At 37.6% G+C, this 25409-nt stretch overlaps 1 protein-coding gene across 13 annotated transcripts in view; it reads left to right on the forward strand.

Moving 5' to 3' along the window:
- Positions 1-25409, forward strand: part of Map2 (microtubule associated protein 2) — a 264189-nt gene that overhangs the window by 174943 nt on the left and 63837 nt on the right. For all 13 annotated transcript variants that reach the window (XM_031367772.1, XM_031367776.1, XM_031367775.1 and 10 more), the window contains one exon: positions 4135-4212. The gene's annotated coding sequence lies outside the window, so the exon portion shown is untranslated. The remainder of the gene's footprint in view (positions 1-4134; positions 4213-25409) is intronic.

Raw genomic sequence — 25409 nt, forward strand, 5'->3', positions numbered from 1 at the left:
GAGAGAGAGAGAGAGAGAGGAGGGCTATATCTCATTCAAACCTCACCACTCAGCTCAGCTCAAGTGTTAGTGTGATCACAAGAGGATCCTTAAGGCATGCCAGTGAGTCTAGACTGAATCAATGAGCACCAGGTTCAGTGAGAGACCCTCTCTCAAAAAATACACTTCGGAGCAATTCAGAAGGACATTTAGACCACTAGCCAACATGTATTTGTGTACATATGTAGACACATATATACACATATGTACCCTCCTAGACATGAATACACTCACAGGAAATTCACTTAGATTCCTTCTTAAATGTTGAAACCACTTTGGTATTTGATGCCAAGTAAGGCATGCACCCTCTTCTCCACCCTGTGAAGACTGGCTCTTAAATGTAACTGTTTACCAGTTGACCTTGTCAAGGCTTGTTGGCCATGATCCTCAAGGATAGTCTCATCCAGCCCTCACAGCTCCTGGGAAGTGGCAAAAGCATAGAACCCCATAGAAGTAATGGGGCAAACAAGAGGCGGAGCTGCAACAGAGTGGATCTCAGTTTGTCCAAGATGCTGAATATCCTGAACGATAAATGTGCTCAGTGTTTCTAGTAAATTGAGATCTGCCATGGGTGAAATTATACTTCTGGGAAGAGCCACCAGCCATTGTGCTTGAGATGGTCCTTCACCAGAGATGGAAACCCACACCCACTCCCCTGTGTCTGTTAACAGCTGATTCACAGTGAAAAGGTTTATCCACTTTCTACTCATATTCATGGAATGGGCAAGTAAACTTTCACAGCCTGTTTTCTCATCTATAAAGCAGGGATATAACAGTCAAAGGGAGATGTTGAGGAATAAGTTAATTCTTTGTTTGAAATGCTCAGAACACTGGCAAAGAAGAGTCAATCAGTGTCTGCTAATCCTGATTTACACTCCATCCTATTGAATGTATCTAGTGTTAAAACTGACAAATATCAATGACAATAGCTGTGTCAGTTCAACCATTTGTCAATGAGATAAAAGGGAACATGTAGATCTGTCCAGTCAGTCTGATGTCCCTTATAGAATAGTTCATAAGTGCTTTTTAAAACTAAATCCCACATGGCATTTATATACCTCACAGAAAATGAAGTCTAACAAAAGAAAAGGGCAGTCATTTTCTTTTGTGTAATAAAACCCCAACAAAAATAGAAACTATGGGTACATAGAGTATTGTTTTCATGACTGGAGGCACTGAGTTTCTTAATAATCACTTTGCCATTTGATCACCCCATTTCTTTTGGGATGAAGTTGGCTCTTTATATGTTTAGAATTGAAATTTTACTTTCATGTGTAACTACCAAGTTCAGTTTTGGAAGGATTTAAGAGGATAGTCTGTGGCAATGCCACATTGCCACATTGCTCACATTGTTAACATGCCATTTCCTATTGGTTTTTGAACAACAGCATTGCTCAAAAGGTAACTACACACCTGCTTAGTTCTGCCATTGCAGCATGAAAGCAGCCCCTTGTCCTCCTGGGAATGAATGGAAATGGCTAGGTACCAGCAGCACTACACTTGGGGAAAGAGTCAGCAGTAGGATGCAGCTATCCTATGAACTGCAGCTTGCCAAATTTTGCTCTAGAGAATTCTTTTCATCTCCTTGTTACAAGGGTAAAAGACAAGCACACACACAAACATATACAAACATACACACACATGATATGTACTTAAACACTTACACACATGCATGTATTCTTTTTGGAAAATAATAACACTTTCAGAGATTGAAAGAAAATATTGAGTTTAAGGAGACTATATAATATTTTGTTTTTAACACTCATTTGTTAAATATAGAAGATTCTTTTATCTGAACAGGATAGTGAGTTCTGTTCTACCATTTTATTTTTGTTCTAAAACCAACCTTAAAGCGTAGAGCTGTGATGTCCTTGTTATTCCTGCACTCTGGAAGCAGAGACAGTCAGATCTCTGTGAGTTCTAGGCAAGCCCCTACACAGTGTGTTCTGGGAAAGCCAGGAAGCCAGGGCTATAGAGAGAGACCCTGTCACAAACAAACAAACAAACAAGAAAAACAAAAACTAAGAAAACAGGCAAAGGAAAACTACTCTAATCATTAACTTGTAATCTAACTTTTCAGTAGCTACAATTCTACATAAATTTCTCCTCCTAGTGATTCTGTCATGGATGGATGGATGATAGATAGATAGATAGATAGATAGATAGATAGATAGATAATTGATAGATGTGTAAAAACGTTTGCCTATTTGCCAAAATTTTTGTACACAACTTTTTGTTCCCTAGTCAATCCAGATATTTCTCAAAAGAAACAAAAAACAGTGTGCCAAGATTTTAGTAGTCATTCTTGCTAAAATAATTACCAAACTATTATAAGTAGGGAAAAATTCTACCAAGTTTCTTTATGGCTATAGAATTGGCTTTATCACTGTTTAGATGTCAAGCCTTTTCAGTTTAATTATCCAGCAATAGACATACTTGCTTTTATCTGGGTGTTCATAAGTCAAGTAAGCTAATAACAAAGAAACACCCAATACAATCAATACTGGTTGCTTTGCATCACTCTTGTCAGCTCCTACACTTATGTGAACTTACTGTGTAAAAGTTCAGAAAGGAGCTGGGTAGATATTTCAGTGGTAGAACATTTGTCTAGCATGCCTAAGGCCCTACATTTGATCTCTGGTACCACAATCAAAACAAAACATTCCAGAAGAGACAAAAGAAGAACCAGTTCATGCAAATCTTCTGCTTGAATTTCCTTCTGGATTCTAAAGCTGTGTAGAGGCTATCTATCATGGTTTTTAATAATATCATGTCTTCCTTGGATATAGGATAGGGTGTATTCTACTGGAGTGAACACAATTCTGTCCTGGGGAAAATTCATAAGTACACACAGCCTTACAAACCCAATGTGGGAGAGCTGGACTTGACAGGGATTTGCACAGTGTACATTTTTGTAGTCTTGCCCACGACGAGGGTGGCCACACCTGGACAGCTGTAAGATAGAAAACAAGCCTGAAGCCTTCAGTAATGCTGACCATCTCCTGGGACCACTTTAGTGGGGAGTATTCTATATGACCCTCAGTGGCACCTTTTTTTTTTTTCAGCAGAATCCAGAGTGACTTTCAGGTTTTGGAATGTCAAAGAAAATTTAGGACTCTATGGAGAATATTTAATTAGTTATTTAAAAAAAAATCCCTCTCTATCCTGTGCTTCATAAAATCAATGCAGACTGGGCTAGAGGCCCAGTCTTTTTTAAAGCTTGCTGCATATAATTAACAATTATGAGTATATTCTTTGGGGAAATTACACAATCTTCTACTATTTATTAGCTGAGAACAAGTCATGATTTTACTCTTTCTTGGATGTTACCCTTAAGAAACATTGTTAATGTGGCATAGAAATATACGGAAAAACAAGGGACCTATCATGACTGCTCTCCGAAAGACCCAACAAGCAGCTGAAAGAGTCAGATGCAGATATTTGTACCCAACCAAGGGACAGAAGCAGCTGAGCCCTGTTGTTAAATTAGGGAAGGCTGAAAGACGCTGAGGAGAAGGGCCATCCTGTAGGAGGATCAGCAGTCTCAATTAATCTGGACCCCAGAGATCTCTCAAACACTCGACCACCAAAAAGACAGCATACACCAGCTGATAAGAGGCCCCCAACACACATACAGTAGAGGACTTCCGGGTCTCTCTTCATTCAAAGATGATGCACCTAACCCTCAAGAGACTGGAGGACCCAGGGAGTTTAAAGGTCAGGTGGGGTGGGGGTGGGGACATCCACATGGAGAAGGGGGATTGGGGTGGGGAAGAGGTATGGGATATGGAACAGTTGGAGGGTAAATGGGGGTATAAAATATGGTGTGTAAGAAATAAATTAATTTAAAAAAACAAATTGGCATCTAAATTATTTTTTAAAAGATACGAGAAGCAATCAGTAGCTTATACATTTACTGCTCTGTGTCACAGGCTTGAGATAGTGTCCAGCAGGTCATAAATAAATATTAGGAAAGCGATCGTGCAGTCTCATAGATACCCAAAACCAAAAGAGAAAACTCATAAGTTGTTTCATGGTGATATTTGCATGTGTGGGTCAGAAATTAGCTCATGAATTTTCTTTTTATTTTAACAGAAAGAAGCCAGAGCATATCACCAGCCCTTTGAGAATACAACATAACAAACATCACTACTTTACAACTTCCTTGAATAGGTAAGGCCCTATTCTCTCTACCATAAAAAGTAACCCACCATAATGAAAAATACTTCACTTCTTTGCTAACCAGTTTTGTTTTTTAAATTTCGAATTAAATGCCCATTTATTGTGTAAGGAAGAAATACCATTTTGAATTTCACAGCTAATAGACTGAGAATTGCAAAATACCACTTCAGAGTTTTTAAACTGGCTAAATGAAAAGATCTTGCTTTGAAATGAGGACTGAATCCAGCCCCTCTTCAGCTATGGCTAACCACAACAATGATATTTCCTCTGATCCTATCATGTGCTAGGCATGTGCATGCATGACTTTATGTAAATTAATTAATGTATTTCCTTACATCAGCTCTGTGGGGTAAGTAATAGATGCTTTTACACAGGGGCCTGGGACAAAGGAATGAGAGGCAGAGCTCACCAAAGCTCTACACATGTGACAAAGCCTAAAACTGTGCACGTAAGGAGAAAGAGCCCAGCCTCAGTGGTGATGCAGGGCTAGTTCCCCAAGGAGGAAATGCTCAAGAATCAGATTCCCCTACCATCTATGTAAATTCCCTCTGGATTTACACAAGAAGGTAACATTTGCCAAAAATGCAGGCAATGCAAGCAGGTGCAATTTCATTGTATACGCTCACCTGTCACATCTCCAATAACTGCATGAGCACTCTACATCAGTTTACGAGTAGAAACTGTTTTCTTTTTCTTTGCACTCTTTCATGGAGAAGCTTTAAGATAAAGGCAGAATAAAATTATACAGAGACTGCAAGAGAGTGATCACTCATTCCAGAGAATGCATTTGAGTTTAAGTCTAGCTTGTTTCTATTAAAGGTAAAACTGGCCACAACAAGGTTTACTTTATCGAGCTCATTAATGTGTTGGTTTAGTTTAGAGCGAAAACTTTATAATGCATTTCATTGCAAATACAGAAGCGCTGCACATAGAGTAAACAGCCGCTCACACACAGCTTCTGAAATTCTGTTCTGAATAAACCGTGACAGGAGGAAAGACGCTCTTTGCTTTCTTCTCACGTCCGTCCCTGCTCTCTTCCCAGTGAGGGTCGGAACTATAAAGGTACACAGTGTCCTCTGTGTGTGTTCTACCAGGTGTCAAACAAATGCAGCACAGTTGCATCGATATTCCAAGTGCACAGAGCTGGTGTCACTCTGCAGATGTGGCATTAAAAGTCACCTTCACTTGGTTGTATTTAGACTCAGGGATATTGGCACGCGGAGACTGGTTTGGCTCTCGTGCCAGCTGTTACCATGGTTACTGTTTTACATATGACTCTCTGGTGCTCATTATTACATCTAAATATCTTACAGCACTTTAAAAATTCAATGCTAACATGGCTTTAACATGTCTTATAAAATGTATTTGGAATTTGGGTATAAGGGAGTTGATGTTTTCTCTATATGATACCATGCTAAGGCCTTTTATGCTTTATTTTTTTTCCCAGCTGGAAACAAATCTTTAATTGGCATTTGAGGATTTTGGTAATCTTTTGGGACCCATGATTTTCACAGTTCCATCATAATATAATAATCAACACAGATTTTATTTCACCATAGGTGAAATTCTGACTATTCCCACACATAATGTAAATGCTACAAATGAAATTTGAAATACTTAAAAGAAAAATACATTCTGGGAGGTCCATGTTATTTGCTCACATTTTCTTTAAAAAATTGCAGGAGGAGTTTTAATAAAAATTATTTTTTGATTATTTTCTAACATTACAGTTAATTCTAGTATTTGCTCATGTGTACACATAGTTGTGTATCTCACAATATTTTTATGAATTTTTGTGTATATTGGGGGTCTTACAATCAAGAAGAGATATTATTTATCAAAGATGAGAAAATGATATCTTGGAACACGTGAAGATTCATCCTGTGCTTCTGCAAAAGTAACCATTTATGTAGGTGTTTTTATTTAGGTATGTTATTTAATGCCACATGATCACCTTTGACACCTCTAACTCCTCCAAATGAAGAATTATACTGAACAGAGTAATCATAGTGACAATATTTCATAAATATCATCCTTTGAAATTGTTCACTAAGGGTGTTAAGTACTATATTGTGCAAATTTGAAATTAAGTATTTCCAACATAGCACTTGCAATCTCAAATGTAGATCTTTGTCTCTGAAGTTTATTCTATGATTCCTTTGAAGTCAGCAACTCTTTTCACACCAGCCTCACCAGGTATTACAGCGCACTGTTAATCACACTGAAAATCAGCTTTGCTCTAGCTTGTACCACCTGTTACAGGCATATGGCTTGACCTCTTTAAGCCCCATAGAAGAGCATTACAGTATTTACAACTGACCAAATATTAGATGACAGACAATTGCCATCATTTGCACCGCCCAACATCATCTCAACATTGTTTCCTCCCTCTGATGCCAGAAACTATATCATGTTCTGACCTTTGTCACCAGTACCTAGGCCACCACCGCTCAGGTAAGCTCTCATTTGCTGGAGGGGAGACTGGGTACACAAGGGTCCCTGGGGAACATGGCAGTTAGAGGCTTTCCCCACAGAATACCCACAATGCACATCAGCAATGGTTGGTGCCTCTTAAAGGATTCATTTATTTGTTTTAGCAGAACCTATTGCCTTTTCAGTGCTTAAGTACCTTCCTGGTTTCAATCCATAATTTTTCTGATTTTACAGTATTTTGAAAAAAAAAACTTTGTTGCTTCTTTTATCATCTCAGATCTTAATTTATGATACAAAATGTTCCCAAACTACATAGGCAAGTTTTGAATAAGCTACCCATATGGACATAAGGAGCATATTTGAAGTCTAAAAAAAAAAATATGTATTGTTCTTGAAGTCTTTTACCTAAGTAAATATTGTAGTAAAATTCAACATAACTTAGATTGTACATTCATCAGAACATTTATATCTTTTTTTATTTATAGCTGGAGGGAGTTTACCTCTGAAGGATCAGTTTGTGTAAGTGGATGAGGTTTTTACTGTAACAGTATCCCGAGGAGCTACACTTGATGACTATTTATACTGTTGAGAACACTTGGCAACAGAATGATAAACAGTATGGCCACAATGCACCAACCAACCTCTAACAAAAAGAGGATGACGATCTGGTATTCCTTCCATCTTCTCTGAAAAACAAGTGCCTTGGCTTGCACTGATCCCTGCCTCAGAAAGATTGTCTATGCATTCTACGGAGAAAATTTACAAGATGCATTATGCCTTCTAAAAATAAATTTGATTGGTAACTTTAGGATGGCTGATGTTACTTCGGCAAAAAAACCTATTCTGCTCTGTGTCAGGAGCTGTTAATCAACCTGGTGCCCAGATCTTCTAGCTCTTATTCATCAAGAGCTAAGCCTGGGTGAGGTTTTAAAAGAAGGATCAGTACTTACTTATCTGGGGACAGGGAAAAGGATAGTTGCCCACATCCTCTGGCAGGAGTTAAAATAACAATGACAATCCTCCTACTTAACAGGCTGAGTCACTAGAACATTCTTCTGCTTCCTCAGCAGATTGTTTGGGCTGGAGTTCTGGAGGCAGAGGTGGGAACCACCTGCTATAAAAGACTGCTCTGATTAAGGATTGCCTTTTAACAGTTTGGCCAAATAGAAACAGGAAAAGAAAACATTTGGTACTGACAAGCGCCTATTCTAAATGTTTGAATACAACAATAGTGGTCCGGGATAGCTGAGAAGGTTCAGTCGAGTCTAAATGCTTGGCAGCATGCTTAACAACTTGAGGTCCATTTCCAGGGCAGAAGCAGAAAACCAAATCTTGCAAGTTGTTCTACTGAATTTCACACATGCGGTGAGGTACCTGAGTGTACACACACTCGTGTGCATACACACACAAATAAATTAATGAATAAACAAACAAACAAATAAGTAAGTAAGTAAAACAATGGTAGCCCAGTCATGCTTATTATCCAGCTAATTGGCTTTGATGATAAGTCATTTAAAGAGGGAAGCTAGTTATAGAACGTTTGATAGTTCAGTCCTGCTGGATAGCTGTACTTGGAAGACATTTGCTGTCCTGTAGTGGTAACCTTGTCTCAACCAATGTAGATCCTGGGTTGTAATAAGAATGCACTTTTGCTTAAACAGAAAGATTGCTATATGCTCCCGAGCAGGCTTTTATTAAAATACTTTTGTTACTGAAGGGAAGCACGAAGAAGTTTGTTTTGGCAGATCATTCAGGTCTCAGGTCTAGGCCACTACCTGACAGGGTCACATGACAATACTGTCATTACTTAAGAGAGTCGACATATGTATGTATTATCTGCATATGTATGTATTATCTGGTATCTCTTCCACCTCTCATTAAAGGACTAGTAATTCTGTTCCATGGTCTCTACCCATATAACCTTATCTAATTCTAATTAAGCCTGCTGCTAAAACCTTGGAGTTTTTTGTTGTTAGTTCCATCTCTTAAAACCTCATAAAGGGATAAAAAAAAAATCTCAATATATGAACCCCTGAGAAACTCAATCTAGATCTAACCTATAGCATACTTCATAACCCAAGGGCAGGTAAGGAAATGGACATTGTGTGAGTCTAAAGGTAGTAGCTGCCGAATATTTGCTAAGGCCACAGTTCTCTCTGGGGCCCTTCGCTTCATCTTTCTTTACAAGCTTTGATTCCACATGGTTGTCAGTAACTCTCCTTTTACATAAAGGCAGGCTTTCCTTACCGCTTTTCACCCAGGCATGGGTCACCAGCTTGCTTCTCCTTCAGTTCCAGGTTTATGGAGTATTTCCTTTTCAATTTTTAAACACCTCAACTTTAACCCAATAAGCAATATCCACTAACATTGGTTAGACAGTATATACATGGTTGTCAGGATCCTATACCTACAGGTGGAGAAAAGAAGAGAGCTCACTACAAAAAGACATGATGATGCAGTAACCCCCCCCCCAAAGCAGCTGAAATACCTAGATGAAATCTATTGACTCTTTTGCCCATAGTTCCTATAGTATCCCCTTTTTTACATTGATAACTAGGAATACTGTCAGTATTGAGTGTCCCATAACTCAACAGGTGTTCCAAAGCTGTGTGAGGACTTGTGAGCTTGTTTGATAGTTTTGTCTGCCCTCTGCTTGCTACTTGGAAGAAAGGGTAGAACTTTTCTGGATTAAAGGGCATTACACACCAAGAAACCAGGGGAAGAGAAAAATGACAAACCCAGAGAGATATGGGCAAGTAGGCATGTACCTTAAGGGGATGTTTCCAGAGCACACAGCATTTCATCTTCAACTCTACTAATTACTGAAAAAATAAAAGCCCCTGAAGATGTACCCACTTGACCCTTGTGATGAAGGATGTACTAGATAGACATAGCAGGAGGTCTGTGCATATTTATAAATGTATGTATGTTTGCACACACAGCTATTTCAATAGAAATACTTGCAAAAAAAAATCCACATTGCTATAAAACTAAGTAGACATGTGACTGAGGTTAGGGTATGTTCAACTCAAAGACCTGTGGTAATTCAAACTAATTATAATCCAGGACAGTATGTCTTCTGAGGAACTTTGCAGCCCACCTTATTGTCTCAGAGAGCTGGCTCTATGTTCTCAGACACTACATCGCCATCCTTTGTAGCTGTGTGTTGGGTTTGTATGCCTTTTGGCAACCCAGGCTTCTATCGCTGGACACAAAACACAACAAAAACACATGGAGAATGATGTGGAGCATTATGCCTGTGATCCCAGTGCTTGAGAGGAGCCATGAGGATTGTCAGTTGTCCAATGCCAACCTAGCTGCCTTGTGTCAAAATCAAAACAAAACATCCCCCTCTAATTGTTCACTGGAGCAATTTTCAGTCCTCATTGTCTGACTTTGGAATAATTCCTGTGCAGGGCATATTCTCATTGACATGCACAAACTTTTCCAATCAGCCAACTTTTCCCTAGAAAGGAAAAAAAATATTGTGCAGTTGTAGTCAACGAGGACCCAGACTCCTGCCATTAGTGGTTTTGCTTCATCACCATCAATAGTCAACTTCTGGAAAGGCAAAGACCAAAGAGGAACACTGGCAAGTAGATACAAGCCGGACCTCATTTTTCAGTCATCTTGGCAAAAAGGGGGAGGGAGGAAAAGCCACATTCTGCCTACTGCTCAGAATAAAGAAGAAGATGGTTCTGTGTGTGAACTGATAGTAAACTATCTGAGGTTCTAATAGAAATTTATGAATCATTACTTTTGTATACATGTGTCAAATAGCTTAAGTTGTGGCCAAACCAGATGTCTGTCATACCGTGGAGATATAATTATGAATCATAATTCCTATATCATGTTAAAATAGTACATGTAGTAGGCAAATCCATCTATCAAAGTTAATTCTTACAATGGTGCACAGATATGTTTCTTTTTTAAAAGAATGTTCTTTATAGAAATAGTATTTTCAAAATCTGTATTGCTCTTCATCATCATCATCATAAGTCAGGATAGGAACTCAAACATCAGGAACCTGGAGGCAGGAACTGATGCAGAAGCCATGGAGGAGTGCTGCTTGTTGGCTTGCTCCAATCCAGGACCATTAGTCAGAGTGTCCCTACCTACAATGGATTAGGCCCTCCTTTGTCAGTTACTAAGAAAAATCTCTACAGCTGGACCTTATGGAGACATTTTCTCAATTGTGCTTCTTTCCCTCTGTTCAGATAACTATCTTGTGTCAAGTTGACATAAAACTCTCCAGCACAGTATTATTTCAGTGTTTTACAAAAGTAATTTTGTCACCTCAATAGTGTATAAAATTGGCTTATTTGCTAATTAATTCTTTCACAAAGTGTTACTTTCCTCTAACTGTAGAATTCTAGGGGGTTATGATTAACTGCTTCACACTCAGGGTGTGATCACTGGTTATTTCTTGCCAGCTAATTTTTTCCCCCTTTAAGAATCTGTGGCACTTTAACCACGTACACGTGGCACTAGAGAGCATTTAAAGTAAACCTCAAGAGAGCTGGTGATTTGATAAGTGGATGAAGGAAGACAAACTGGTGCTTCAAACTGTGAGAAGTTTGAGAAGGAATGAGTAAAAACCACATGGTTGAAGGTGGAGGCTTATGCTTTCTGGGTGTGTCTGTCAAATCTTCTAAGACGTGAAATGATGAAAGCCATGATAATTTCCTGTAATCTTTTCTACTCCCTTTACTCCCACCTGTGCTGATGTTTAATGAATTTTAAAGATTCCAGTTGTGCTCAGTAATTACTCCAGTAGGCAATTTGATTCAGAGGCAGTTGTAACCTCTGTAAAGAGGAATTGAGAATTCACTAAAGCAAATACTTCAGTGAGCTGGTGCCAGAGCCTGAGTCATTTCAACTCACTGTGAGCAGAGCATGAGGCAAGACCCCATAGTAATCAATCCTGAATGAAGAGCAAAGGACAAAGCAACACAGAGGACCTTTTCAGTGGCACAGTGTTGTAGCTCTCTAACTCCTTGATACAGGAGAACAGTGTTTAGGTAAATCTTGATGGATTGTTCCTTGGGATGGTATATTTACAATTACAATGAGTCTTATTTTGGAAATAAGAAATTTCAAGGAATCTTCGTTTACAAACCAAGAGGACTTTTCAAGTTACAGTGTCATATACACACGTGCATATGTAAAATGTCATGCACACAATCATAATGGACCATTTATGTACTAAAAAAAATACTCTTAGAACGAAGCATAAAGACAGGCACATTTTTCAAGGAAAATAGCAAACTTGCTATTTCATAAACTTGTGTATGAAAATAATAGTCTCATGGTAGAATGGAGTAACTATTTCATATAGAAATAATATAGAAAGAATACTTGTGAAAGACTGGGGATGAAGCATTAATGTATACACCAGGCTCTAGATTCAATCACTAGCCCTGCAAACAAAAACAAAATAAAAACATTAACTGAAATGTTTGTGCATAGAAAAAAACAGTATTTACCCTTATTCTTTCCATTATAGTTTTCAAGTATGGGAGGTCTGTTCTTCAGCTAACGAGTCCAGCGTCAACCATCTTTCTCTGATGCTTCCTTAGCAGTGTGTCATCAGAATTCCCATCATGTCTCATGGGATGACTAACTGCAAGGGGCCCCAAACTGAACTCTTGGTTTCTATTATTGTTCAACCATAAGCCCGCTCCTTTCCTCATAGTTGCCATGTGATCTTCTAATGGTTATCACTACCCTGTAAGAAGCTCCGACTATATTTTGAAATGAATCCAAATCCTTCACCAAATAAATTGTCTGTGAAAACCGTTCTCACAGCACTCTATCTTTGTCTTAAGAGAGCCTCAAATGCACCAAGCACATTCTTATCCTATGGCTTCTATGCTCAGGTCCTTCATGGGCATTTTTACTAAACAACATTCTCCCTTCCTTAACAGAGCATCCTTATGGTCTTTGCATAAATAGCAAATTCATGCAGTTTCTCCTCTGAGGTAATTCCCCAATACATCCTTGCAAACAAAGACTATTTAGGCAACTGGAGTGAAGGGTTATCACACAAGCATGGGGACTTGAATTCAGGTATTCAGCACCCATGGAAAAACAGGCCTTTTTTTTGTCCAAGGTTTCTGTCACAAATCATATTGCTTAGCCAGCCTCCCTTGTCAATTCCTCTTCCTACTTCCTCTTGTCATTAAAAACCCAATGTCCCTCTGCTTTCTCACAGCTAAGAAACTGAGGAAATGTTAAAGTTGGTTGAGTTTAATAAAAAGTAAATTGAACATTTTGAGTCTGTTAAAAAAAATAACATGTTTCTTCTCATTTTTGTTTTTGTTACTTTCTAGAACTTTCTAGGAAGTATTTGTTATTTTGTTGGAAGTGTATATTATATTAATTTGATATGTCTTCATTCCATTTTGAGATGTTTATCATAGTGTATGGTACTGATTTCAGGACCTTAAGCTAGAGTGGGCAATTTACTGTAGAACAACATCCTAAACCCATCAGATGTGTTTTTCTTTTTAAATATTGACACATCTGTGCCTACAATTAAATTGGATATTACATATAAGATAGGAATAGTTGTCTTCACAGAAACTAATTGGACTGTGTGTTTTTTTTTTTGTTTGTTTTTTACTCGAAAATATTTTATCTCATAACCTTGGACTAATTATATACATTTCAGGCCTATTTTGCTCACATTCTGTCGCTTCAGAGGTTTGGCAGAATGCAAGTAGCCAGCCATAAAAATTGACCTTGTTTCTAGAAATCACTCCAGGATACAAAGATTTGTCTGTTCAAAGAGAGGAGTCAAGCTGAATGCAAAGGTTGACCCATTTGGATCTAACCTGAGTTGTGAGGGAATTCCAAATGATTGGGGTTTTAAAAGCTTCCTTTCAGGCCATACTCGCTGATGTAGTAAACAGGGCAAATTTCAACTTAGCTCCGAATACCCTTGAGTCACAATTACAGCCAGCAGCAAGCACACCACAGCACATAGTCTGTCCCAATTCCAAAGCAAATGAGAAAGAAAAGAACTTGCTGTTTTATATAGCTCAAACTTTTCTTTTGCATGGCTTGTCCTTTACCTTTTTCGAAGGCAGTATCTGATGTAACTAGCTGGGTCTAACGTATCATCAATGTCATAGTTTCATAGCTATTAAAATGTCTATAATCAAAGTCATGTATGTCTACAGTTACTTGTTTGGTAAAAGTGACTCGGAAGAATGGTGCTTCTTTGGCACCAGTTCCTGCACCATTACAATATTCATTGTGATTGAACTCTTCAGACTTGTCTGTCTTCCTCAATCGAGTGGGAGCTCTTTAGGGAGAGGGTCCCTATCTTAATCAGCATTTTATTCCTGGTACATAACAGAATTTTCGGTATAATGCTGGTAGGAAGTAAATTTTTGTTGAATGAATGCCAGGAAAGCATAAAAACCAAATTGATAACAATACTAAAATGAAGTAAACCCTTCAGCAGAATCTCGTGAAAGCAATTTGTAAATCGATGTCTTTCAAAGAAAGATGCAGATCCATGGTCACAGAGCTGTCTCCTACTTTGCTTGCAATGTCTATTTCCTTGTACCAAGGCCTTACCATTTTAAATTCAGTTTCGAACGTGTCTGTCGCCATGAAGGTCTAACCTGCTCTCACATCTGAAAATAGTGATGTTCAAAATAACCTCATCAGACTTATACTGAATAACAAGTTTTTAAAACTACATTGCTCATTAAAATGTAAGATATTATATATATAAATACATATGTATATATACACATATTTATATATATATATATTTCAGTGAAGCAGAGATCTTCCCAACATTGCATATGGCTTAAAATATTAATAAAAAATACCTTCAATATATTATGAAAGATGGTATTTTATTCTCTTGTCTTGAAAGCATGTTAATAATTTATGTAGTTAGATAATAAACAAATAAAAACTGAGACATTAGTTTACATGGCAATTTTGTAAAACATATCTATTTAACAGATCATCTTAATTTGATTAGGGATTTCTAATTAATACATCATTAGTTACTTCCTCAAAAAGATTCCAGCCCATTTGAATCCCAGGCAGACTATCATAATTCAGGTCCACATGCCCTTTGCCCAAAGCAACTGTCCTAAGAGCATCTTCATGCTTAGTTATGTCTTCTGGCTCACATTTCATTGGTCCATTCTTGGACCAATCATTCTAAGTAAAAAAGCTGAATAAGCCACACTCTCCTTCATTTTTCACAGATGCTGAAGGCCTTCAGAACTATAGAGAACAATCTGGGCTGTACATCTATCCCATACTTATTCATCAGTAGACAGGTGTGCTTGAGCCTCCTTTGGGTCGGTGGACCAGGTGCTATGTAGAGAGAGATGAAATAAACACAGCCTTCCTTTCTGCAGTTCACAGCCTTGTGAAGGAGACAGGTGTAATAGTGAAGGACTTCTAACTTAGAGTGAAGGATAGTATACTGAGAGATTTGGGAAAGTGTCCACTGGAGTGTCTTGTTGTTCCTATCCTAAATTTTAAAAAACAAAGCAACGTTGGGAGGTGGGGTTGGGCATCATAGTTCTCCCTTTAAGTTTCCTGAGCTTTCTTCTGCTAAGTGCTATTCATACTCTGCATTCATATGCTGCCTCTCACAAGAGCTACTGTCAAAAAGAATTGTCTGTGCACTCCTAATCCCCTACACCCACCTCCCTGTCAGCACATACCAGGCTGTATATTTTAGTAGGGTTTTCTGTGACCTCCTATAACAATATCTTTCCAAGTATGCTTCCAATTCCCAGATACACTAAGCCCTTTCCTTTAATGTTTTAAAGAGTAAACTAATTGTTTGATGAGTTTGAGTTGTGATCTTAGTTAGACATCTCAGCATCATGCAGTCTACTCTCCCATCATACTAAACAGTAATTGATTTTGTAATGTTTATGAAAGAATGGCATTCTACACTTGCTTAATTACACCCACATTCAAAGACTATCTAAATTTCAAAACATGCACACAAGATATGCTGTGACTGATGGTAGTCTGCATCTGGTCATGGCTACTAGACATGGAATAGGATTTTCAGCTTCACATGCGAGCATTTGATAGTAGCAACATTAGGAGACAGCCAGTGCCTTCCCCTCATGTGGAGCTCAGATTTCTAGAGCTAAGGGCCCCTCATTCCATGGTGAGGTAACACTTAGGACTTATAAATCTCCTTTGGAGTATCTGTAATTCTACGCAGTTTTCATCTGATGTGAGCTCAGGAGATATTTGATTTCACAGTATTTTGTTAGGTGATACTCAAGAAAATCTGAAAGTCCTTGGATCACACTTGAGGCTGGGTATCTTTAAAAACAAAACCATCTATTTTCAAAATCCAATTTACAATTTACTTTCTTAAGCTTTGTTTCTCGATGGTTAGATATATGCTCATTTAAAAAAATTAACGATGACCTTCAACATTATCAGTAATGACATAGGGATTAAATTTTATCTGTTCATCGCTTCAGTAGTTCATCACACAGTTATGCAACTAACCTTCAGGTTTGATGCCATGTGTAAACTGACATATTTAGAAAGTAGTAGAACCATGAAAAAATTAAGTAGAACCATAGTTTTCAGTTGGAGATCTATTACTTAGCTCACTGCTTCTCTAGCATCCAATTACGAATCCTTAATTAAATACCATTAGGAGAGCTAGAGTTCTAGAGTATATCATTTAATAAACATTTATTTCTGCATGTATGATATATAAAAGGCCTAGATGTATTACAAGTTGTGAAATACATGTTTCATACCAAAGTCATAGAAGCACAGTCCTTTTTCAGTCTGGAGGGATGGGTTACATTGCATGGTGAGGCAGCATTTAGTGAACATTTCCAGCCTGCTTGGGATTATGACTCACTTGTGTCACCCAGTTTTAACAATAACTTCACACTGGGAGGTTTTGTATTCTGTGTCGATCATCATCAGAGTTAATGTCTTCTGTGCCCACTAACTTTCTTTATACTAATTTCTAATTAGCATGGTGTGTGATGAAGAGTGACTCACTTGGTAAGATTGTAGGTATTCTACACTCAGCCTGAGAAAAGCAGGAATGACCTGAAACAAACACAGGTTTTCACCTTCGCTTTTTTTTTTCCAAGTCATTATGAAAATTACCTTTGATTTTCCATGGAAGACAGAGGGTAGCAATTTGGAGTTTTAAGCCATTTATTACCAAATACTTAAGTTTAGAAACACCCCCAGCATACACAAAGATACATGATACTCTTAGTGATTAAACCAGGCATCTGTTGTGTGGTTCTGCGATGAGTGGTAAGAGTACAAAACATAGTTGAGCCTCCGTGAAAAGAGAAGCAATATTCATTTGCTTAATTGTGTTATGAAACTGGCTGTTTGATTCTTTTGTTCCTCTCTAGATAAGTACCAGCACAAAATTATAAGCCCTGTGCTTTGATTGAACTTCATGCTTCATGATGATAGGGTGGAACTTCTCAAAGAAAACGCCCTACAACTACCTGTGCCAAGGACACTCTAGAAATGGCGACCTGTCTGTCTGACACATAACGCAATTTTCCTTTGCACTTGCCAAGCTTTACCTTTTGCCAGTTTTTGATACTATTTAATGATGCCTGCTAATAGCTATAATTGGTGACTAAGTGTTTCTCGGTCTTTCCAAAGACAGATTAAATCCAAAGATTTAATCCAAAGGCAAGCAATGAAGTTTGTGATTGTATAGGATTCCTAAGACGAATGTTCTGCTTCACTTCAACACTTTCAGAGTGTACATCTGAATTATCTAGATAAGTTCACAATTATCTTCCACACATTTGCATCTAGAAACACCTCACATGTGTCTCCAAAGCCATTGATCTGTAAAGAAATTAACCAAGTATCCATTAATAAACCATTAGTGAATGCCAAGAATTAGGCAAAAAAAAAAAAAAACACTCTAATAGCAATTTGAATATGTTCATAGTCTGAACATCATCTTATACCATGAAATTGTTGTCTTGTCATAGAAAAAAGGACTATCTTTAAAAGAGCATTCCTTCAAGATATTTCTGTTGCTTTCAAGTAGAATTAAATACAAGGGGAAAAAATCATCTTGTTCCCTGTAGAGTTGAATAAAAGAGTTCCCTCTTGGGATTGAACTCTGTCAACTCATCAAAAAAGTCCTGGGCAAAGGACATGAAAGACACAACTTCTCTTTGTAAGAATAGTCATGTGACCTCCAAATATATGCAGCTTCACCCTTTACTTCAGTCACTCTGCAGTCGTGTTTCTTGTCTGTATTTCCTGCCACTTGCTGCTCTTTCCTGAAGTAAGTGGCCTGTCTGAAAACACTGGTCTTCAACCTTTGTCACAGTTACCAGTTAAAGACTGCTTTGTAAGCTGCCCCTCAACAAGAAACTCTGGTTTACTGTATGTATTTTAGAAGCAGTGTGTGTTGAAAATATTTGAGGATGCATTGGAATGATTGATAACCTAAGAGCATTTCATTTTCATAATTTTAGAGACCTTTCTGAGATGAATTAAAATACTTTATTTGGGAGCATCTGACCTCTCTGAACACTCTGTCATATCTACTTTGTCTTTCTTCTGTCTATTCATTTGTTCCACTATATGTGCATTATTTAGATGGAGTTAGGACTTGAGTTGTATTTCCTCCCCAATCCTCCATAGCTCCAAAATGAAGTTCATTCACTCTTATCTCTTGAGCTGATAGTGGCCAAATATTCATCTCTTATGGAACTTTTCTCCTTGTGTCTGTCTCATGGTAGTCAGTGGATGACTAGCTCACTCAACACTCAACTAACATTTGAAACCCACTCTATGATAATTTGTTGGCTTTTATGTTCCTGTGGTGTATTGCTTATGTGAATCTTATTTTGACTAACCTCTTTTGTACTTGAAAAGAAGGGTAGGAGAAAATTCCGAATTCTTAAGTAGACAGGTAGAAAAATGAGAACTGGAGAAAATTCCAAATTCTTAAGTAGATAGGTAGAAAAATGAGAACTGGCTTCTTTTTCCATAAAATGTGTTGTGATTTGAATCTAGCCCTAGATTTTCCTGGAAAAGTAAAGTCATTGGTAACCCAGAAAGATGTCAGAACTGTTTGGAGGATTTTCCTCTGTCAATTCTGCTTTCATGTGTCTCCTCTTTAAAGAACGGAGGTGATCTGACAGCTGTATCCTGTTTTCTCATTTCTACATGCCCAGAGGGCATGTGTACTAAGGAACGACTTTGTCATACACTTAAAGATGTCTCCGTTCCTTATTCTAAAGAACAGATAATACAGGAACCATCAAAGCATACACACAGTTTTTCTCATGTGCAGCATTCATGCATTCTGATGATAGATGGACAGAAAAACACTCTGTAGTTTAAACCAGCTGGTATGTGCTGTATGTTCTGCTGTGTGCATCTAGTCTTTTAAAGAATGAGAAAATGAACAAAAGCCTGCTAACCTGCTGTCGCTAACATAAATCACTAATTACTTGCCACTTCAAAGTTATCACTTGCCCATCAACAATATTTGTGTGGAAATGATTAAAAGAATATTCCAAGGAAGATGAACAAAAATATATGCTAAAACTAAAAATTATTCTAGATGGCATATTTTTCCTGCTATAGTATAGTCACATATAATCTATCCAAACAATCTAAAATATTACAGTTTTATACATGCTTTTACATAGAAGAGACCAATTGATTCTGTTTTGTTTCTAGTACACTTTGTGTACATTAATAGAAGCTTAACATGCAACTTTCTCATAAAAATTATATCTTAAAACAAAATATTAGAAGGTAATGTGACAATAATTATTTCCTTATGATATAGCTCCTACTTGATTTCAGAGAAGACTTGATGTTACCAATTAGTCATAATAAAGAACCAATAGTAACAACTTAGAACTGTGAGATGCTAAAGGGAAACATTGTGTGGTTTAAGTGTCAGAGTAATTGTGGCTTCATAGAACGAATTGGGTAGAGTACCTTCTGTTTCTATTTTGTGGAATAGTTTGAGGAGTATTGGTATTAGGTCTTCTTTGGAGGTCTAATAGAACTCTGCACTAAACCCATCTGGTCCTGGGCTATTTTTGGTTGGGAGACTATTAATGACTGTTTCTATTTCTTTAGGGAATATGGAACTGTTTAGATCATTTATCTGATCCTGATTTAACATTGGTACCTGGTATCTGTCTAGAAAATTGTCCATTTCATCCAGATTTTCCAGTTTTGTTGAGTACAGGCTTTTGTAGTAGGATCTGATGATTTTTTGGATTTCCTTGGTTTCTGTTGTTATGTCTCCCTTTTTATTTCTGATTTTGTTCATTAGATACTGTCTCTGTGTCCTCTAGTTTGTCTGGCTAAGGGTTTATCTATTTTGTGGATTTTCTCAAAGAACCAGCTCCTAGTTTGGTTGATTCTTTGCATAGTTCTTTTTGTTTCCACTCAGTTGATTTCAGCCCTGAGTTTGATTATTTCCTATCGTCTACTCCTCTTGGGTGTACTTGCTTCTTTTGTTCTAGAGCTTACTCTTGACAAGGGGAATGTGGGAAGGTTCAGATTTTCTAGTAGATTACGAACTATCACAAATAAGCATAGGATATTTCATTTCTAAACTTTAATCCATTATCTCATTGTGGAGATCCTTACTACTGGGTCAATCGTGTAATAAAACACAATATTTAAACAGTAGCTTCTCATCTTTGGAGACAGACGTTTGGACTTCCTGTGGTCAGCTCTAATTTTTTTTCTCACAAACACAAAACCATGCATTCTTTTGCACATCTAGACTGATGCTCAAGCCAATTGCTCAAGTTTTGAAACAAAGTAGTAACAACCTTAAGCCTAAAAAAATTAAAATATGTATTTAAATATAACATAATATTGATATGGTAAATGCTTCTAAGTAGAAACAATGATAATGAGCAAACCTAACCCTAAGCTACAAAATTACTCTCCAAGGACATATATCAATTAATGTGTCAGATTTTTTTTAAAGTCTAAGTAACTGAAAATTGGAGTACAGATGCCTTAAAGATATGACTTATATTTATCTATAGTATTTATGTTTGTCATTGAGTTATATCCTTGTCACCCTAATTTGATTTCACTTGCTGTGATAAATCACTGAGCAAAACAACTTGTGGTGGAAAGCCATTATTTCACTTTATAGCTTATAGTCCATCATCAAGGAAAACATAAGCAGAATATAAAGGCTGAAGCAGATGGAAGCAGAAAACATGGAAGAATGCTGCTTTCTGTCTTGATTCACCTTTGCTGCTCTGCTTCCTTTCTCACACAATGCAGGTCCACCTACCCTAAGGGTGGGACTGTTTACCATGAGCTTGATACTCCTTCATCAACTACCAATCAAGATGCCCCCCAGACATACACATAGGTCAGCTTTACAAAGGCAGTTTCTCAGCTAAAGTCCCATCTTTCCAAGTGAGGAAAGTTGACAGTCAAAATTAGCCATCACAAGTTCACCCTTGTCAACATGTCACAAAAATACAACTGTGACCCCAAAACTTCCATTAGAAACTTACATAAAATGATTCACCCGATGAGTGGTATTTTAATAGTCAGTTGTGGTTATGAGTGAGCATGGTCCAATAGTGTCTCCTTTGACATAAGAAGCTTTTCCTTCAAATCAGCCACATCCATTTCCATTCATACTTCCTGCCACGGCAGTGTCAGCACAGTGATGATTGACACTTAATAGATGGTTAAACTACATACACTTCAGAGGAACCTGCAGTTAGTCTTGTAGTCAGATCTTTGATTTACTTGAGACAGGAAGATTAAGTGAAATCCGTGTGCTTATGTAACCCTCCCTCCAAAATTAGCTTTCATTCATTTTTTTTAAATCCAAAAATTTAAATCATTAAACACTCAACAATTTATTTTGTAATGTATAACCCCTTAAGAACAAATGATATCAATGTTTGAGGTAGATGATCACTAACGAGCATACTGTTGGTTTAGTTATTGGTCTGTTAGTTAAAGATGAAGGGTTTTGTTCACTGAGAATTTTGTTCTAGAGTCCTGGAGATAAGGGACAAGGCATAGTCAAATTAACTGTGAGTTATGAACTTTCATGCTATCATATTTCCTATGACCATCAAGGACTCCCAGAGGTACTGGAGCTATCAATGAGTGTTTTTTGTTTGTTTGTTTTGGGTTTCTTTCTTATTGCAAAAGTGTGTACTGCTTTTACAGAAGACCCAAGTTTGGATCTCAGCATGTATATTTTGTAGCTCACAACTACCTGTAATTCTACTTTCAAAGGATCTGATGCTGTCTTTTAGACTGTATGGTGACTACACTTAGGTGTACATACCCATACAAAGACAAATGCATATACACCAGTGGTTCTGAACCTGTGAGTCACAATCCCTTTGAGGCCACGTACAAGACATATCACATATTTGCATCACAGTTTTTAACAATAACAAAATTACAATTATGAAATAGCAACAAAATAATTTTATGGGTGGGGATCAGCACAACATGAAAACTGTATTAAAGGGTTGCAGCATTAGGAAGGTTGGGAACCACTGATATTCACAGATCAGTGTCCTTTTGTTTCTAAGTTAAACTCTATTTCTATGTTTTTTAAAAGAAGAATAACTTGTAAAAGATAAATAAAATTTTAATTCCCAAAGTCTAACACACACTACAAACTAATTGCTTCCCAGATCTTCTTAGACATGCTAATATATATAATATCAGGAAACAGCTCTTGGCCAATTGGTTTGTGAGACTTTGTATGATCAAATCATCCTGAAATGAAAGTACCCAGCAGCAGAGGACAGAAATCTGAGAAGGCTCACACTTGTGTGGTTTAGCACTTACTCCAGTTATTTAAGCACTATGTCTATGATTTAATCATATGATTGACTTGAATAGTACTTCTCAACCCAGGAGGTCAAATCATAGATGAACATGGAGATGAAAATTAAATGTAGTGTAGGGTGTTGGCTAGCACCCTGAAGCAGACAAACAAAAAGTAATATTGGGTAATTGTGTTGGTCATGGTTCTCTAGCAACACAGAACTTATGGAATGTCTCTATATATTAAAGAAATTTATTGTAATGACTTAAAGTCTATAGTCCAACTAACCCAACAATGGACAGCTATGAATGGGAAGTCCAATAATCTAATAGTTACTCAGTCCTACTAGGTTGGTTGTTTAAATTAGTCTTCTGTATAAGTAGGTTCTAACAGATGTGCTGGCAAGTAAGTACAAGCAGTCAAAGAACAGTGAATCTTCCTTCTTCCAATTTCCTTATGCAGGCCTCCAGAAGGTGTGGCCCAGATTAAGGGTGTGTACCACCACACCTGGATCTAAAACTTGGTTTGTCCCAGACTGACCTTGAACTCAGAGATCTGCTTGCCTCAATATCCTGGAATTAAAAGCGTGTACTACCTTGACTGGGCCTAAACTTGTCATGACCACTATGCTTCAATATCTCCAAGTCAAGATCCTAGGTCAGAAACCTGTGTCTTCCAGCCTCAAGATCTGGATCACAGGTGTGCCCTCCATTTCTATATTGTAGTTAATTCCAGACCTAGTCACGTTGACAACTAAGAATAGCCATCACAGGAATCTACAGTAAAAATTCTAGCCAATAATGTATTAATGATGCTTTATGGACTATAATAAATGTTTTATTTGTGAAAGATGTTCAAACTTGGAAAAATGTAAACTGAGTTTGTGGATATTCTATATTATCTGCTCAGTTCTTTACAGACCTAAAAGTATTATGAAAACACAAGTCATATTTAGTTTTCAAAAAGATACATTAGCAGAACCTGGACTTCTTTATGCAAGGATTTTTTTTTCTGTATTGGTCATTTATCCTGCACCCATAGCAAAAAATAGATTGGGCCATAGAAGCATAAGGAAATGTTGACCAGGAATGGTCAAAGACTTTGAAGCACACAAAGACTAGGATGGTGGAAGGCAAGTATGTATCCAGAGGTGGCTGTTTGAACCTAAAATAGGTGAAGATACTGTGACAATTTAAAAAGCACAGTGTTTAGATTCTTATATCAGGTACTTTGCTATTTGACTGGTGCACAGTGCAGAACGGGATGGAGTGAACATTGCAGGATCACATTTATAAAATTCACATTCGTAGTTTCTCATATGTACACCAGGGGAAGTTAGATCTGAGGGTCTGTCCTTACCATCAGGTGCCATTCTGGGACCTTTGCCATGCCTCTCGGGTAGCTTCTTCAGACCTTTGTGATAGCTCAAGACAGATTTTACAAGTATCTCTCACTCGGGTACTTGAGCAAGTATTCAAGTTCCTGTCTTCGCTCCAGGAATTGTAGAAAAACGAGCTTCAGTGGTTACATGTGTACTAGTTGGCACAATCAGTGCTGGCATAATTATAACCACAACAAACGTAACTACTAATGTTGGGTCTCTTTTTTCCCCATTATTTGCTTTAATTCTGTAATCAGTCAAACTAGGAATTGTTGGAGAAAGCCTTTGGTACATGGAGTTCTTTGCAATGGTAGGTGATGTAGTGATACTCATGATTTATTTATAAGCCCCTCAATGTTTTAAAGCTAAGCTCTTTGTATGTTGTTTAAGTATGATTTTGTGGAAGATGAACAGAGTGCTTTTGGAAACAAATTTGCAGGCACTTTGATGTTGTAATTAGCTAAGATGAATGGGCTTGTCTCATTCTTTTTTGAGAGGAGGGAAAAAAAGCATCGGAAGCAAAGAAAGGCATTAAAATTCAGAAGCAGGGCCTGTGAGATACTTCAGCAAGTGAAAGTGCTTATTATCCAATGGTGCCAGGTTGACAATGTGAGTCTGGTCCCTGGGACCCTCAGAAGGTGAAAGGAGACGACCGAACTCCATAAAGCTGTCCTCTGACGTTCACATGTACAACTTGACACACGCATTTGCAGACATATGAATAATAAGTAAATATAAATTCAGAAACAAACAAGTGCTTCTTGTAAATCTGGTAGGAGAACTTGCTTCCATAACATTTTAAATTATATGTGGGATCTCTAAACTCCTGGTAAAAGGAAGTGGATTCTCTCTAGTCTTGCTTTAGTTTGCTTGGACGTCTTTGCAAGTGTTTTTGGTTTCCATTAGAGACAGTCATTACGGATGTAGTCATCCGTTCTGTGAGGACAATAAGCCATCAATAAGACTACATCACTGATAACAGTTTTCCAACCTGAGGGATGAATCATCTGTCAGTTGCTTCTCTAAATTTAGTAGCATCCGCATGTAAGAGAAGGTCACACAGTATCTGCCATTCACATGTTAAGAAAATGCCTCCTCCACAATGAACGGTCCACAGCCTCCTCACTCACGTCAATGATGTGGCATCTTCAGCTCTTACTTTAGTCGTATGATGATGCCATTAAGCAGGGTACAGTTCTAACACATAATTGTTTTTTATTTTTTCCCCTGCAAAATTTGTGTTTATAGAAGGATATCAGACCCTCTTAAAAAGTAGGTAGCATTAAAAATGTTTGCTGGGGAATTTAGTCAATAACTATTATTCCTTGCGTCAAAATACTCAGCAAACAACATCTAGTTGGCTTGACTTGTATGCTGTTGAAATGAAAACGCTAACCATGTTCTCCTCTAGGCTCCCTTGAAGCTGTTTTTAAAGGATAGTTGAGTGATGTCTGAGAATGTGGTGTTTCCTCCAGCTGTTCCTCTTCCTACCCTCTTCTAACTCAGTTTTCACACACTGCGGATCCCCACAGCAAATCATTC

Source organism: Mastomys coucha, unplaced genomic scaffold (assembly GCF_008632895.1).
Source record: "Mastomys coucha isolate ucsf_1 unplaced genomic scaffold, UCSF_Mcou_1 pScaffold14, whole genome shotgun sequence".
Lineage (NCBI taxonomy): Eukaryota > Metazoa > Chordata > Mammalia > Rodentia > Muridae > Mastomys > Mastomys coucha.